Source organism: Pinus tabuliformis, chromosome 8, assembly GCF_031772625.1.
Source record: "Pinus tabuliformis cultivar Carrire ecotype Pingquan chromosome 8, CPIR1, whole genome shotgun sequence".
Lineage (NCBI taxonomy): Eukaryota > Viridiplantae > Streptophyta > Pinopsida > Pinales > Pinaceae > Pinus > Pinus tabuliformis.
The window spans coordinates 1,508,225,123-1,508,242,456 of record NC_142294.1 but is presented as its reverse complement, the minus strand read 5'-3'; positions in this window follow the sequence as shown (position 1 = coordinate 1,508,242,456).

The window sequence follows — 17,334 nt, the reverse complement described above, 5'->3', positions numbered from 1 at the left end:
TCCAAACCTAAATCACTAGGCCCTAATATAAGACTTCTCCCTCAATATCTGCTGATTTTCTTGCCAAAACCGGTCAAGGGATTCGTAGGCCTTTGGGAATGAAACTTGAGACAACCTCCACCCTAGATTCTGAAATCCATCTGGAAAACCAAAGCTCAAAACCAAGATAAACATCCCAACATACCATGGCATCCAGAAAAAGGTAAGGCTAGGATGAAAACCATTGTCATAACCTCACAAAACCATGACACCGACAACAAGAGAACCATACGCCAACACGGAAAGCCATGCATGTCCAAACCAGTTAGTAAATCAGACATGCAAAAGGTTACTTGAAAGTATTCCTGTTGAAGCTGCTTGATCCTACTTTTCCTTCCTTGATCCTTGCTTTCCTTCCTTTCCCTTTTCTTACTTTTCCTTTCTTTCTCCCAAGTTAGAGTGCTCCGGGAAAACTCTAAGTGACCAAGAGTGAGAGAGAGAGAGAAAGAATAATTAGATAGCTCCAAAATTGAATTGAATAAATGTTACCAACTGATCCTCAGAAGCCTTTTTAATGAGGCTTATAATTTCTTCATTTTCCATTATTTTCCTTCATTTCCTCCTCACATGCAACATGAGATCTTTAATGTTACATTTCTCCTAATTTCCACTATTTTCATAAATAAATGTGCCAAAAATGCCTTTTTACCTTTTAATGCCTTTTCCTTAGCCTTTTTCAATTTTCCTTAGACAAAACACGCATCTAGTGATGCCCACTAGGATATCTTTGCCCAAAATTCAACTTGGAATAAGTGTCCCTTAACCGTGGTCTTATTTTTCCTTTATTAACTTTTATTACATGAAATTTTCACCAGGGTTGTTACAGAACCCTACCCCTTGGGGAACACCGTCCTTAGTGTTAAACCACACCATGACCTCAACAAAACCACTAAAAAGAAAGCATACTTCCCATGGAGCTTTATAACTTAGCTTGTTGTAGTATTTACAATGAAAGACCTACTCAAAAGAAAAATATCATGACAGCATGACAAGATAACAACCATATTAACATGACACCCATACCGCTTATTAGAGATTTATAACATACCTCATGGTGGTATTCACATCCATAACATGTGTACATATAACAAAACATGATCAAAACATATGCCGACATCAAACCAAAATTGCTTTGCCTCAACCATTAAACAATGAAGGATATAGGGCCGACATCTAACCCACCATATCCCATATACCTTCTTTAATCCCAAGGTGCTTACACTCCACTTTAACTTGCTATGTGGCTTTCTTCCTGGGCATGAGATGTTTCCACTATAATATGCATTGAGGCTCTGGCTGGAATTCTCCTTCTTGCTCCACCTGCAATACAAGTAAATCAATAACATGATCAATATCCTTTATATACTTCTTAAGCAATGAAATATGGAAAAAATCATGGAATTTCACTGTTGGAGGTAGTGCAAGTTGATATGACACTTGTCCAATCCTCTCAAGGATGTCGAAAGGCTCGCAATACTGTGGTGCCAACTTGGCACATGAACCAATCCTTAAAGAGTGTTTCTTGGTTGATGCACAAATACACATGATCCCCAACCTGAAACGCCTTGAATACCCTACGTTGATCCACATAACTCTTTTGTATATCATGTGTTTCCTTTATATTCTTCTTTATAACCTGCATTTCTTGTTCCATATCTGCCAACATATTGGGTCCAATAAGTAACTTATTCATTGCATCACTCTAGCTGATGGGAGTGTTACAACTCTGCCCATACAATGCCTCAAAAGGACCCATCCTCAGTGAATCCTGATAACCATTATTGTATGTGAAGTCAACCAATGGAAGATACTCATCCCATTTCATCTGCTGGTGCATCACGTACATCCTCAACATATCCTCCAATATCATGTTGACCCTCTCTGTCTATACATAAGTTGTACTGAAGGCCAACTCTTTACCCTAGTCTGCAAATAGCTCCTTCCAAAACTTAGAAGTGAACTTCACATACCTGTCTGGAACCATCTTCTTTGGAACACCATGCAATCTCACTATCACTCTGGTGAACACCTGTGCTACCTCACTCGCTGAATATGTAGTCTTTATTGGAATGAAGTGTGCTACCTTGCTCAACCTATCAACCATGACTATAATAAAATCATGTTTCCTCGTTGTCCTAGGAAGACCTGTGATGAAATCCGTAGAAATGAACTCCCATTTCCATTCCGGAATCGCTACAGGCTATAGTAGACCTCCTGGACGGTTACATTCCGTCTTGACTGCTGACAATCTAAACATACAACCATGAACTTTGCTACTTTGTTCTTCAGATTCGGCCAATAGTAGAATTTTTTTACCACTGTCAATGTCTTATGATATCCTAGATGACTCGAGTATGGTTTGTGTAGAGCTGTAACAAGGGCCTTTTTCACCTCTAGTTATCTCACATTACAAGTCAATCCAGGAGCGTTTTGTTATTGTAAAGGGTATCTCAAATTGAGGCTATTTGTCAGAGTAATGCTTATTAGTATAGGTCTAAGAAATACAAGAGTAAACGGATGCTAAGCTATGGCTAAATTACTTTTGCATAAAGAAATCACACACAACAACTTTACCAGTCAAGGGTACGGAAATAATAACCCATCCCTCTAGAAACTGATGAAGGAAAAGGAATTAGAGTATGGATCATGGATCTAGGAGCATAATAGCGTCTGTTGTGTCTCACGACAGCCTTGATCCTCCTCCCACACCAAACCAATAAATGCAAGTAAAAAGGAACAGCAGGAAAGCAGAATGGAACGGCAATTCAGAAATGGAACAGCAGTAAAAGGAACGGCAGTAAAGAGACTAAATCTCGTGAGTTCAACACTCTCAATTCTTGGCATCAACTTACATACAAAGAAAGAGCAATCTTCTGTACAAGTAAATAGCTTAATCAAATGGAACAACAAACCACCATAAACAGGAAACGTCAATCATATGTACACATAATCTGAAATGATCACCAGTAGTCCACACACAACGTTAATTCCGTCTTCTTATGATCGTCATCCCAACCATATGTAGCCAGAACATTCCACTTATAAGTTCTGTAACAGAAGTGAACAACTCAGAACAATGTTATGTGATTAATTCTGGAAATATGATGTGAACTTGTTACAAAGGTTTACAAAAGGAAAAATTACTGATGAACGAGTATGGAACAGCATGTACATATATCAGATTATTAAGAACAATAAACAAACCACACAAAGCCAGTACTGTAATGATACAATCAGCCAGTGTCCGTTGGAGCCGGGCCCTTAGCTTCCAATGGCACACCGCCGTAGCTTACTTTAGATGTAGAGAGAAGGTAACACCAAATATATTATATTAACGCATCAATGATAATACAGCAAAACTAAGTCTCAAAGAGACTCGATAGTCTGAGTTTAACCAACTGTGAAGTCTGTAAACAGAAAGTAAAGATACAAGATAATCAAAAGTCCCTAAAGTCTTTGATGCTGCCCCTTTTTATACAAGTAATGGCGGAGTTAACTAGACAACAAAATAATTGAAAGTAACGATCTGTTAAACTGTTAACTCCTCTCTTTTCTTTGCCTAGTCTTCCACACTGACAGTCCTTCATCTCGTCCCGGATTGATCTGCCGTGATTTACTCGCCCTGGTCTGGATTTTACTTGGTTTTGGAGGGATAGTCGTTATCTCATCATGGAACTCTCGTTTTGCACCGCGCCTTCCTCCTTTTGTCTTTTCCTGCATAGAGAAGATAACTATTAGTAATCGGGTCATTCGTGCTCATTTCATTACATTCTCCTTATTTTATAACAAAGAAAAGGTTACAACTATTGCTTGAAACACCACTAAGTTACTCTTTAAAACATACCTTTACAATGCTCTACACACCCCCCGGCTTACTCTGTTTCATGGCCTCATGAAAACGTTATAATTAACATGGAGAGCGGTAAGAGAATAGGCGGGAGAGGGCACCTCGTGAGGAGGTCTGCAACCATGGTGAGCAACCAGATTATCAAAGAATTGATTCAATTGATCTGCAGGCATATCATACAAGGCCTGGTACCCAGGTGCAGGGTGCCAAATAATTGGGCTACGGAACCGGTATCCTAACCAAGATGGCCCAACTTGCAGAATGCGCTGGCCATAAAGGCTCAATCATTCAGCAGCCAGCTCAAAATTCTCATATTTGAATGGCTCCCTGAGTTGGATGCTTGGGGTTTGGTGATTCTCTGGGCTCCTTGGGTGCTTCAGAGGTACTAGCGGGATGTTTAGCCTTTGGGGATGGTGATGCCACTCCCCCTCCAATTGCTGTAATAAGCTCCCCCCAGCTACTCTGCTGCTGAGTGAGACTGTAGCTCACTATCAGGCGAATCAACCCATGGTGGCTAACCACTGCGTCTTCATGGTGTGCCTTTTTCAGGCTCCGAGAGGCATCATGCAGTAATGAATTTAACAATGCAGGGAGGTTCACAGAACATTTTCCTTTTAACACAGCCAGGAGCTTAAGGTGACGCGGTCTTACCACATCTTTTCGCCCTTCGCAGGTGATGTAGCTCTGCACCACCTTTGCCAATTCGCTCCAGGGTTCTCCTAGCGTTGCCGGCAGCACTCCTTTTCCCTTCACTGTTAGGTTCTGTCCTTCGTCTTGGAAAATTTCTATGATCTTTTGCAACCTCTCTTTCTTTATCGTCCATATTGGTCCTGAGGCTGGTAATCCTGTTACTTCCGCGATTATTTCCTCCGTGACCATTATCTGCTTCCCACCCACTACGGAGTGTTCTTCCTGCAAATTCTGCAGGAATTCCATGGCCACAGTTTCATTTGATTCACGCAGGCGGCTAAAATAAGTTAGCCACCCCGCCCTTTCTAGGATTTCCCGAGCAGCTTCGGAGACTACTAGCTCACTAGGCTCGCTTCTGATAGCCTTGCCTCCCATGGTTCTGTTTCGAGATCCTAGATGGAACAGCAATTACCTGTCGCAAAGAACGTAATCGCAGCAGAAAAAAAACACAGAGCATGCATGAAAATTGATTGTAAATAACAACTTATTGCAAAAATAGCATTGTCATGCCGTTAACCCATATCGTACCTTCGTACCATATCATCTCCGAATGATGTGCTAACACGTGGCCGGTGGAATAATGAGGTCACCTCCCCCCTCGCAATATGATAGGCTGTCCCAGCCGTCAAATGGAGGAGGAGACGCCGTCCCGTCACCAAGTCATAAAGGAACAACATATAAAGTTTTGCCATGATTCAGATTAGACAAAGAAATACCGAGATCGAGGCGAAAGGTAGATCGCGTTTTGCATAAGCCTGCGTGATGTGATGCAAAACAGGAGGATAGGACATCTGGCACTCATATAAGGTCTTAGGTAGTCATAGTTAATACCTCTGCCATGATTGGTGGTGATAGATATTCATGCGACGTATCCATCAAAGTGTAAGATATAATTATTACAAGGATAGAAAGAAGTATTTGATATGATCCAAATTGGTGTATATATTACGACTCCGATACCATTAACAGAGCTCTGCTGCCGACAGGTGTTCATAACCTTGGCAGAGTTGTTTATTTCACCCTGGAACCATGGTCCTTTGTGTATTTTTGAAGAACAATTCTTTGTCAAAATGCAGGCCATCATGCTGGCTTGGTAACCGGATAACCATGATGCCATTCACCAGAGAGGCGCGAAACGTGGGCAGGCCGGCTCGTAATGAGACCCCCTGTTCCAAGGTTTGTAGTGAACCCGTTGGACTGTATCCCTGGTGTGGTGGCCATGATGGGAATGCCACTTCGCTTCCAATCCTATGATCATAGTAGGTTGGTTCTTTAATGAAACCCCCTATCCTGCATTTTACAAGTAATTTGTTTTTATTTTGCTTTTGCTTTTTTTTTTTTTTTAACAGACTTTGCTCTTGTATAATTACACATAAGGGTGGTTCAGCCCTCCTTAAGATTGGGAATGGTGGAAGAAGTCTTGTCATCCCAATAGCAGGATATAAATCTTCTGTTCTTATTTCCAAGTAATAATAGAGGAAGTTGTAGGAACTCAACATGATGAAATTTTCCAACAAGGCAGAGGAGGTGAGACCATGACAGCAAAAATGATGAGTGTGTGGATCCTTCCTTTGTTGTTGCATCGATACTAGGGCTGTTAAAGATAGCGATTTATGATATGTTGATCTCGATATATCCTGACTTTTATATTCATTGCATAAATGTATAGCTGCTACTTATGGCCTTGGAAAGAGGATGGACAACACATCCCTTATATGAAAGGGACAAGAGCATACTACTCCTTTTTGAAAGGGAGGGTGAGGAGGAGTTCATCTGATGTATTGCCTTAAAAAAAGGCAGCAAAAGCACACAAATTCTGCTTCCTTTGAAAAAGGAACAACCAAAAATACTCAAGTGCTGTTCCTTTTGAAAAGGAACAACAAAAAACACACAAGTGTTGTTCCTTTTGAAAAGGAACAACAAAAAACACACAAGTTTTGTTCCTTTTGAAAAGGAACAGCAAAAACACTCAAGTGCTATTCCTTTTGAAAAGGAACAGCAAAAACACACAAGTGTTGTTTCTTTTGAAAAGGAACAGCAAAAACACTCAAGTGCTGTTCCTTTTGAAAAGGAACAACAAAAACATACAAGTGCTGTTTCTTTTGAAAAGGAATAGCAAAAACACTCAAGCGCTGCTCCTTTTGAAAAGGAACAGCAAAAACACACAAGTGTTGTTCCTTTTGAAAAGGAACAGCAAAAACACACAAGTGTTGTTCCTTTTGAAAAGGAACAGCAAAAACACACAAGTGTTGTTCCTTTTGAAAAGGAATAGCAAAAACATACAAGTGCTGTTCCTTTTCAAAAGGAACAGCAAAAACACTCAAGTGCTGTTCCTTTTGAAAAGGAACAGCAAAAACACTCAAGTGTTGTTCCTTTTGAAAAGGAACAGCACGCACACACATATATACAAAATTTACAATCTTATATACAAGATGTAGTAGTAAAAGATGAATTTCTTACTGATCTATAGGTGAGGAAGTTTTTGCTTCCTCGCCCATAATCTCAATGTTAGTGTCTTGGCGTAACTGCTGACAAAAATATTCCTGAGTGAGCGGTTTGCGATACAGACGAACTCGGTGGCCGTTTACCTTAAATGTATATCCAGACCCATCGATTGTGATCAGAGTAAGGGTCCCATTGTCATGGACTTTTTGAATCTCGTATGGTCCCAACCAACGAGTCTGAAGCTTGCCCAGGAAATCCTGAAATCTAGAATCATATAACAGAGCCCGGTCTCCTTCATGAAATATCTTGTTTTTGATAAGCGCATCATGCCATTTGGCTCGCTGCTGTTGAATGAGTGTTGTATTCTGTAATGCAGAGAGCCTTATTTCATCTAATTCATTAATTTGCTGTAATCGATTTTTCTGTGCTTCACTTAAATCCAATCCGACTTCTTGGGCCGTTCGCAGCGTTTGGATCTCGAATTCTATAGGAAAAATGGGCTGCTTTCCAAACACTAAGTGATATGGTGAATAGTCGGTGGTGCTTCTCCATGTGGTTCGATAAGCCCACAGTGCCTCGGGTAGTCGGGCGGACCAATCTCGCCGATGTGAGGCAACAGTTTTTGTCAAAATAGACTCTATTACCTTATTGCTGCTCTCCACTTGCCCATTTGCCTGAGGATGGTATGGGGTAGTAATTTTATGCTGGACATGATAGTTATTGAGTGTTGCAGCTAATTGATGCCCCACAAATTGTGGTCCTCCGTCTGTAATTACTTCCCTCGGAAGACCGTAACGTACAAACAAATGGAACAAGAACTGTATTACTGAATTTTCTGTGGCTCTAGGCAATGCCTCCGCTTCAACCCATTTGGTAACATATTCAGTTGCCACCAAAATGTAGGTTCTTTGGTTTGATGGCGGGCTGATGGGTCCGACGAAGTCCAGAGCCCAGCGTTCGAAAGGTTCGATCACTAATTGAGGCCGCAAAGGCATTTCATCAGCTGGACCAGGTCGTCCTACATGCTGACAGCTATCACAGGCCTGGACAAATTTTTTTGCATCCTTGAAAATTGTAGGCCAGTAATATCCTGTTTGTAATACTTTATGTGTTGTTCTTCGATCAGCAAAATGTCCTCCACATGGCCCGTCATGGTAGGCTTTCAAGATATCAAAGATTTCGTCCTCTCGAATACATCTTCTGATTTCCATATCTGCTCCTGTGTGAAACAAATAGCCCCCAACCCATGAAAATCAATTGCTTCTCTGAACAATTTGCTTCCGTTCATTGGGGGTTAAATGTTTTGGAAGCTTACCTACTGCAAGATAGTTAGCAACATCAGCGTACCAGGGAGTCTGCACAGCGACAGCAAATAAGTGTTCGTCTGGAAATTGGTCCTCGACTGCTGCCGCTTCAACTGATTTTGGTATTCGTGAGAGGAAATCCGCTACAGGGTTCTCCTTCCTTGGTCGATCTCTGATTGTAATATCAAACTCCTGCAACAGGATCAACCACCTGGTTATTATTCCATTTGTAACAGGCTTATTTGCTAAATATTTAATAGCAGAATGGTCTGTATACAAAATAACGGGATAGCCTGTAATGTAGTGTCTAAATTTATTAACAGCGTGTATCACAGCTAAAAATTCTTTTTCGATGACAGTGTAATTTAATTCAGCCGAAGCCAAATTTTTGCTGATGTAATAGATGGCGTATGGTCTTTTATCCTCTTCTTGGCCCAGAACTGCACCGATTTCTGTGTCTGAGGCGTCAGTTGAAATTTGGAATGGTAAATTCCAATTAGGTCCTCGGAGAACTGGAGCTGTAGATAGCAGCTTCTTTAATTCTTTGAAGGCTCGATCACATTTCTCTGTCCATAAGAAGTCAACATTTCCAGTTAATGCATGTAAAGGTGCGGCAATATGTGAATAATGTTGTATGAATCGTCTATAATACCCAGAAAAACCAAGAAAACTGCGTACCTCTGTTTGATTAGTGGGGGTTGGAATAAGCAAAAGTATTTGAATTTTAGCCAGGTCTACCTGAATACCAGCTGCTGAAATATAGTGTCCCAGAATGAGTCCTTCGGTCATCATCATGTAACACTTTTCGTGACTCAAGCAAAGTCTGGTAGCGATGCAGCGCTGTAGGACCTTTTCGAGAGTATCTAGAGCTGGATCAAAGTCATCTCCATATGGTGTGAAATCATCCATGTAGACTTCCAATCCATCATTAATTAAATCTGCAAAGATGCTAAGAACAGCCCTTTGGAATGTGGCTGGAGCATTACATAAACCAAAAGGTAAGACTCGATAAGCGAATGTTCCCCAGGGACAAGTAAAGGTAGTCTTATCCTGGTCTTCAGGGGCAATCTGAATCTGATTGTATCCGTTGAAGCCATCCAAGAAAGAAAAGAATTTCTTGCCTGCTAAGGTGTCCAGTACCTGATCTATGAATGGAAGAGGGAAGTGATCTTTTTGTGTGGCTTTGTTTAATTCTCTATAATCCACACAGATCCTCCATTTCCCGTTCTTTTTGGGTACTACCACAAGTGGAGAGACCCATTTGCTGTCAGAAATAGGATAAATAAAATCAGCGTCTAAAAGTTTCTGAAGCTCAGCTTTTACAACATCTTTTAAATGGGGGTTGAGTCTTCTTTGTGGTTGTCGAACAGGTCTTGCATCTTTTTCGATATAAATATGATGTGTGCATAGCTGGGGATCAATCCCTTTCATATCGGGATAGTCCCATGCAAATGCCTCCTGATACTTTCGTAATAGCTGGATGAGTTTCGTCTCTTGATCTGGTGTCAGATTAGCGTTAATGTTTAAAGCTTTCCCCGGTTCAATTTGCACTACTTTGCTAGTAGCGACAGAAGTCACAGGTATAATTTGGTCATGCTCGTCTTTTAGAGGATCCTCCTCTAATTCGTTATCAAATGTCGCTTTTATCATAAAACATTGTGTATGCGATGTGGATGCTGTTTGATTAATGAATTTATTGATGGCATTGTCTTCCGTTTGATCTTTGAAATCTAGCGCTTCCTGGACTGTTAATGGGGGTCTAATATTGTCAGTGATATATGAGGCAGGGCGCAGGTTGGTTCTCATCATCGTGATGCTTGGCTGCGCTGGAGGGTACAAGATTAAATTTTTGATATCCGGCCCTCTGGTTATGGTCATGTTTCCCTGCCGGCAACCAATGTAGGCGTCAGCAGTAGCAAGCCACGGTCTACCTAGAATTAGCGGATGTCCATCTAGTCGGGTTCTTGGATTGATTATCAGGAAATCGGTCGGGTATTCCCAGGAATCCACTGAAACCATGACATCATACAAGGTGCCTTCTGGTCTAATTACTGATCGGTCAGCTAGTTCTAACAAAGTGGAAGTAGGTTCTACCGATGTAATCCCGAGCTTCTGGCAAGTCGATGTTGTCAGGATGTTAATTGCAGCCCCTAGATCAACTAAGACGTTGGTCAAGGTCTGCCCATAGATTTGAACAGTGACAATTGGGTTTCCAGGGTCCTCGTATTTAACTGGTGTTTCTTTTCCTGATAGGAGGTCGGATAAGGTGCTGACTACCTGGACTCTTGGGTTAGAGGTTACATTTCTTTTTGATTTTCTGCTACACAGGTCTTTTATGGTTTTTGCATATATGGGGATATCCTGTATAGCTTGAAGGAACGGAATTCTTATATACAAGTTTTGTAGTTCTCCCAGAATATCAAAGTCTGGATATTGTGTTGGTCGTGGAATGGCCAATCGTTCTGGGAAAGGTGGAGGAGATGTAATTACTTGCTGATGAGCCTGGTCTTTATTTACATCTTCCTGTTGTGACGATTGTTCTATAGGTAACTGATCTTCAATGTGAGTTGTTCTATGTCCCTCAGTTTCTATTATTCGCCCAGATCTTAACTGAAGATCATTGCACTCCCGCAGATCAGATTCAATCTCTGAGGATTCTATAATTTGAAGAGATTGAACTGGTCTATTATTTGGATTAGGGTTGGGTTGGGCTGGGAGCTGCGGTCTCAGATTAGGCTGGGGATTTTGTTGTAAGGCTGGCAGAGTTGGTTGAGGGAGTGGAATTGATCCTGCTGGCTGATATGTAGATCTTGGCCAGCTTGTCTGCCAGGGTGAACCTTGCGAAGTAGAAGGGGTCCACTACGGAGGATATGAATTATTTTGCCAATATGGCGGGGGATAAGGGAAGTTTGGCCAACCAAATTGGGTCATCCAAGGATTCGGAGTAGGAAACATTTGAGGTGACCAATTCGAAAACTGGGGCTGAGACTGGTTTTGCCACATATTTTGTTGCTGAGCATTGAACTGCGGAGGTTGAAAAGAAGAGGAGGGATCTGAAAACATACCAAATTGCCTAGGCTGCCATTGACGACGCTGGTTAATAAAATATGCTGATTCTGGCTCCTCTTCTGCTTCTTTGTATACTGCCTTCAAACCAGGAAGTGAGGGGCAGCTTTCAGTCAGGTGGTCCTTGGTACAGATTGCACATATTTGGACTGTATCCAGCGGGCATTCCTTGTGGCTATGTTTCTTCCTACATCGAGGGCAGAAAACCGCTAGATTATGTTCCGCATCTGCTTGCTTCTGTTTAGCCTGCACAATATCAAGCTGTGTAGTTGATGTCCCTAGGATATCAATTTTAAAATTTTCTAGCAAATTTCCAAGTTCCACACGTGTTACTCCCTCTGTTGATGTTCTGTTATCTCTGGTAAAGCGATCATATTCTGCCGGTTTTATCCTCGTGCTGCCTCTTGAGCTCCTGATACACAAATCAATGATATCAGCAAAATTTTCCTGATAAATGTCTCCTTTCCCCATAATATTCAACGTTTCAATCCATTGTTCTTTCATACCTTTAATTAATGCCGTTTTCAACACATTATCAGGCAGAGGTAACGATGCATAGGGAGATCTTTGTAAGTTATATTGGAAACGTTCCACATATTCTTCTAGAGTTTCGTTTGGTCTGGCTGAGATTTGAAAGATTTCATCTTTTAGTTCTCTTGACCTACAATAATCCTGATATTTCTTTAAAAAGGCTTCTTTCATTTGATCCTAATTGTTAATAACCCCACCACCTAAGCCCATAAACCATCTCAAAGCGGCCCCTTTTAATGTGGAGGGGAACAATTTTAATTTCTGGGGATCGGTGGTGTAATCGTATCCTCTACATAATACATCAAATTCGAACAAGAATGCATCCGGGTCTTCTGATGTAAGGCTATGAAATGTGGGGATATGCTGGAGAGGGATAGCTTTCATGGGCGCATTTGCTGCAGAATCTACTATAGGATATTGCAATGTGGAGGTCTGGGCGTTTGGCTGATTCTGCGCCATGGGATCGAATATATGCCAGTGATCTTCAGGAATTTCCAAGAGAGTGTTCCTTGGTTGAGAAGGGATAGTCTTAACAGGAATTGTTTTGACAAAACTTCCTTTATCAGGGATGATGATGGTCCCAACTGTCTGAGGTGAATGAATTCCTTCAACGAGGATTTTTACAGCGCTTCCTTTATCCGGGCTATTTAAAGGCTGGTTTGGTTCAATAGGAGATCTAGGTTCCCCGATTTCCCCTGTTTCTCCTCCTCCTTCGCAAAGGTTACTAAGATTCCCTTCGTGCAATAGTCCAGGAGTCAAATTTTCAATTTCTTGAAAGTCCTGCTCCTCTGTTTGACTATGCACCTCAGCAAAGGCTTCAGATGGTGATCCCGAGGCCTGAAGGGAACTAGCAGGTTGTTTAGAAGTGATTTTCTTATAACCTACTGATGGCTGAGAGTCGGCTTTCTTATAGATTTCGTCTATGAAGGTCGTTCGTCCAAGGGTCACCGGCCCCTTGGCTTTGGATGGAGGCTTTTGATCTTTCTCTGGCTTTTTCTGCTTAGTCATGCACTCCAATTAAATTGCTAAATCCTATTTAACCAATCAATTCTGCTAGGAAAGCGGACGGTGGAGCAGGGCTTTTACATGCTCCGTACGCAGGTTCTTACCTTCCGTTTTTAAAATCCAACTCTCCCCTAGCAGATTCGTACACTACCCTGTTTAAAAGACAAATGGCTATACCCTTTCCCCAGCAACGACACCAAAATGTAGAGCTGTAACAAGGGCCTTTTTCACCTCTAGTTATCTCACATTACAAGTCAATCCGGGAGCGTTTTGTTATTGTAAAGGGTATCTCAATTTGAGGCTATTTGTCAGAGTAATGCTTAGTAGTATAGGTCTAAGAAATACAAGAGTAAATGGATGCTAAGCTATGGCTAAATTACTTTTGCATAAAGAAATCACACACAACAACTTTACCAGTCAAGGGTACAAAAATAATAACCCATCCCTCTAGAAACTGATGAAGGAAAAGGAATTAGAGTATGGATCATGGATCTGGGAGCATAATAGCGTCTGTTGTGTCTCACGACAGCCTTGATCCTCCTCCCACACCAAACCAATAAATGCAAGTAAAAAGGAACAACAGGAAAGCAGAATGGAACGGAAATTCAGAAATGGAACAGCAGTAAAAGGAACGACAGTAAAGAGACTAAATCTCGCGAGTTCAACACTCTCAATTCTTGGCATCAACTTACATACAAAGAAAGAGCAATCTTCTGTACAAGTAAATAGCTTAATCAAATGGAATAGCAAACCACCATAAACAGGAAACGTCAATCATATGTACACATAATCTGAATTGATCACCAGTAGTCCACACACAACGTTAATTCCGTCTTCTTATGATCGTCATCCCAACCATATGTAGCCAGAACATTCCACTTATAAGTTCTGTAATAGAATGAACAACTCAGAACAATGTTATGTGATTAATTCTGGAAATATGATGTGAAATTGTTACAAAGGTTTACAAAAGGAAAAACTACTGATGAACGAGTATGGAACAGCATGTACATATATCAGATTATTAAGAACAATAAACAAACCACACAAAGCCAAACTGTAATGATACAATCAGCCAATGTCCGTTGGAGCCGGGCCCTTAGCTTCCAATGGCACACCGCCGTAGCTTACTTCAGATGCAGAGAGAAGGTAACACCAAATATATTATATTAACGCATCAATGATAATATAGCAAAACTAAGTCTCAAAGAGACTCGATAGTCTGAGTTTAACCAACTGTGAAGTCTGTAAACAAAAAGTAAAGATACAAGATAATCAAAAGTCCCTGAAGTCTTCGATGCTGCCCCTTTTTATACAAGTAATGGCGGAGTTAACTAGACAAAAATATAATTGAAAGTAACGATCCCTCAGGATCAAAGATCCTGAGGGATCTGTTAAACTGTTAATTCCTTTCTTTTCTTTGCCTAGTCTTCCGAACTGACAGTCCTTCATCTCGTCCCGGATTGATCTGCCGTGATTTACTCGCCCTGGTCTGGATTTTACTTGGTTTTGGAGGGACAGCCGTTATCTCCTCATGGAACTCTCGTTTTGCACCGCGCCTTCCTCCTTTTGTCTTTTCCTGCATAGAGAAGATAACTATTAGTAATCGGGTCATTCGTGCTCATTTCATTACATTCTCCTTATTTTATAACAAAGAAAAGGTTACAACTATTGCTTGAAACACCACTAAGTTACTCGTTAAAACATACCTTTCCAATGCTCTACAGTTTGGCATGAAACTACCTCAAGATAATCTTCTTTACCTCACGTCAATTCAACACATAGATCCTGTCTCTAAACCTCACCAAACCATCTGCCATGAGATGATATTCTACATATTGATCACATGTACATGTACCTGCACATGTACTTGTACCTTTACCTATGCTTTGTTGTAACCCGTGCATAATCTCCATATATTTGTCATCACCTTGTCCTATCTGCAAGTTCCTATCCTATAAATCTATCCCATAAGAGCTCATAGTTGTTATATGATTTACTTGTACCTTCCTGCTAATATCATCAGCAACCCGGTTCTCCTTCCCTTTTATGTATTTGATCTCGAAGTCAAACTCACTAAGGGTAGTCAACCATACAGCTTGCCTATAATTTATATTCGGTTGGTCAAACAAATACCTCAAACCATTGTGATCACTCATCAATGTAAACCTCTTGCCAAGAGGATAGTGCCTCCACATCTTCAATGCATGTATAATTGTTGCTAGCTCAAGATCATGCGTCAGATAGGTTTGCTCGTGCTCATTTAGTTTCCATGACTCATAGCACACTACCTTCCCTTCATGCATGAGAACTCCTCTAAGTCCTCTCCTTCAAGCATCTGTACACACTACAAACTACTTATCCGGATCTGAAATATTTAGCACTGGTGCATGTGTCAAAAACTCAAGCGGATCAAAACTAACCTCATATTCTTCTGTCCATTCAAACTTTGTACCTTTCCGCTGCAATGATGTGATAGGATATGCAGTGCGTGAAGTTCTTGATGAAACTCTTGTAGTAACCTGCCAATTCCATAAATGATCTCACCTCATCCACATTCTTAGGGGCTGCCCACTCCATGATGGCCCTTATATTTTCTACATCCAATGATATTCCATTCTTGGAGATAACATGCCCCAAGTAATGTACCTCAGTCTGAAAGAAGCTACACTTGCTAAGTTTGGCATACAACTAATTCTCTCTTAGCAATCTTAACACTGCTGCTAAATGCTCAACAATTCTTCCTCATTCTTAGAATATACCAGTATATCATCAATGAATGCAATAAAAAACTTGTCCAGATAAGGACACAACACATTATTCATCAAACACATAAATGTAGTTGGAGATTTTCTCAAACTGAATGGAACAACAACAAAGTCATAATTCCCATACCTGGTTCTGAACGTATTCTTAAAGATATCCTCTTCCTTGATGCATACCTGACGGTATCCCGATCTCAATTTGATCTTAAAGAACATTGTTGCTCCATACAACTGATCAAACAGATCATCGATCCTTAGCAATGGGTACTTGTTCTTGATCGTTACCTTGTTCAACTACCTGTAGTCAATGAAAAATATAAGAGTACCATCTTTCTTCTTTATGAACAACACAAGTGCGCCCTAAGGTGATAAACTTGGCCTAATGTATCCCTTGTCCAAAATTTACTTCAACTGTAGCTTTAAATCAACCAACTTAGGTGTTCTCATCCTATAAGGTGCTTTTGATGCTAGAGCTACCCCTAGAACTCACTCAATAGAAAATTTTACCTCCCTGTGAGGTGGCCACTCTATAATGTCCTCAAGGAATACACCATGCAACTACTACAAAACTAGGTACATGCTTAACAAATATGCATCCTCAACCTCCCTACCCTTGTCACTAGAAATGTGTACTGCAAACATCATACAACCATTTCTGAAACTACACTTAGCTTGCATACCAGCAACCATCCTCACTAATGTAGGCTTATTCTTTCCCTACAAGGTCCTCTTTTCCCCACTATCATCAAGACACTCAATGGCCTTGTTGAAGCAATCCACTTTGGTTTTGTGAAGGTATAGCCAATCCATACCTAAAAACATATTGTATGATCCTAATGGAAATACATTCAAATGTGTTGTTGTAGGCATACCATGTAACTAAAATGCACAAACTCTCACCCAATGGTGAGCTCTCTTCTTCATACCTATATCCAGTTGTACCAACCAACATTCTGTATGCACTTCTTTTCTCAAACCACACTTATCCACCGGGTCAAGATTAATATAAGTATAGTTAGATCCAAGTTCAATCAAAATATAAACAACTGGATTACAGGGCTTACTTCCCATTTCAATGATCGATGCTTAATGATCTTCTTGCCTGTTATCCACAGCTGCATAGATATGAGGAATTCTATGACCAAAATCAACAATTGTGTGTGCCTCCTAAGCACTATAGATCTGGGGTGTACTACCATTCTGATACTGTGGCCAATCTCTCTTACTGTGATCCTTACCACATGTCCAACACTGCAATGGTTTCCTACTACAACCTCTATCCTACTACTCTCCATGCCCCTTAGTTGTATTGAATCTCTTATAAGGAACTGCATTTTCTTGCTCACTTGCATGTTGAGGTCTTCCTCCCTCTCATGGCCATTTTCCTTTATCTTTCTCATTTCTTTTCAATTCATCTTAGGCTCAACTTTGCGCTTTGATTTCACATAACAATTCTTCAACTTTCGGATGGGTTCCTCCAATGATCTAGGTTCATCTAACTCAATCCGATCTCTGCATGCAACAAAACATATCTTAACTCCTTAGCCCTGTCATCATAGTACCTCTCCGATAATTACTTATTCTTGAAGAGCATTTCAAACGCATGCCAAGTCAAATCAACCTCACGTATACCTTTGAAATT